Here is a 1,165-nt window from a genome sequence, read left to right as displayed (position 1 = left end):
TGAGATGGTGGTGTTGGTTTTGATTTATTGGTTGGTTAAAGTAATTGTTAAAGCAAACTTTTACAATTGACTGTATGCCTATATATGAATTAAAAAATTAATGTTGATACCATGTGCCATATCATTTATCTCTTACGCAAATTGATTATTTATGTGTCTATTTTAATGCAGATTTCTAAGATATTTCTGATATATCCTATCCATGTGAATTATCATACAATAAATGTATTTCATCATGATTAACTGATTAGAATCTAAAAATAAATTTCAGTCAACCGATCATCAGTTACAGAAGAAATCTTACAGAATCCTAGAAGAAATTTGTTCAATGAAATCAGATACAAGTAAAATATTTGTACAAGAAAACTTGAGTAAAATACAGAAAATATTAACTGGAGCTTTATCCAAATCTAGTCCTTCATCTAAAACTGTAAGTAACTGATGTGTGTCTGTTAATATTACCTTGGATTGATTCTTGATAAAACTCATTATTTCAACATTTATAGTTACTGTTTTATGTTTGTTTACAGAGGGAAGTTATTTTCATAATAATTGTGTATCTTTCAGCCAAGATTAAGATGTTTAACACATATTGTACAGAATTTGGAGAAAAAACAGATGAATTTTATCATGACACTGTTACCAGAGGTATAGCTCACCTTTCTTTTTAGATTAATTTAAAGGTATTATAGACATCTGTGATTCTAGAAATTCTACTACAACTCAGTTTTTTATGTCTTCACCTCCGCAAAAGTCTTATGTGATACAAGCAAATTTCATGGGGTGACGTCATAATTACTTAGTTGTAGTGGAATTGCAGGAATCACAGACGTCTGATGAAAAATAGGAATGGTGCAAATTGATGCTATCAGTGTCCCTGATATGCATAAATAATTTAGAAAACCTCTTTACAATCCCTTTAATTGTTTCGATTATGTTGAAATCTTTTGATCAAAATTTTATAGATTCAATTGTCTTTGCGAATAGCCATTTGTCAATTTATACATTATGGAAATCAGGGTTGTTTATTTGACTGTAATTGCCTGCTTGTATATATCTGAAACATATAAACCTATTTTGATCTATGGGATATGCATAATTTCTTAATCGCATTAAAAATTAAACTGTTTTTGTGGATTTTCATTTTTTGGGTTTCAATCCTAAC

The sequence above is a fragment of the Lottia gigantea genome, assembly GCF_000327385.1.
Source record: "Lottia gigantea unplaced genomic scaffold LOTGIsca_63, whole genome shotgun sequence".
In the NCBI taxonomy this organism is placed as follows: domain Eukaryota; kingdom Metazoa; phylum Mollusca; class Gastropoda; family Lottiidae; genus Lottia; species Lottia gigantea.
This window is presented reverse-complemented; position numbering follows the sequence as displayed.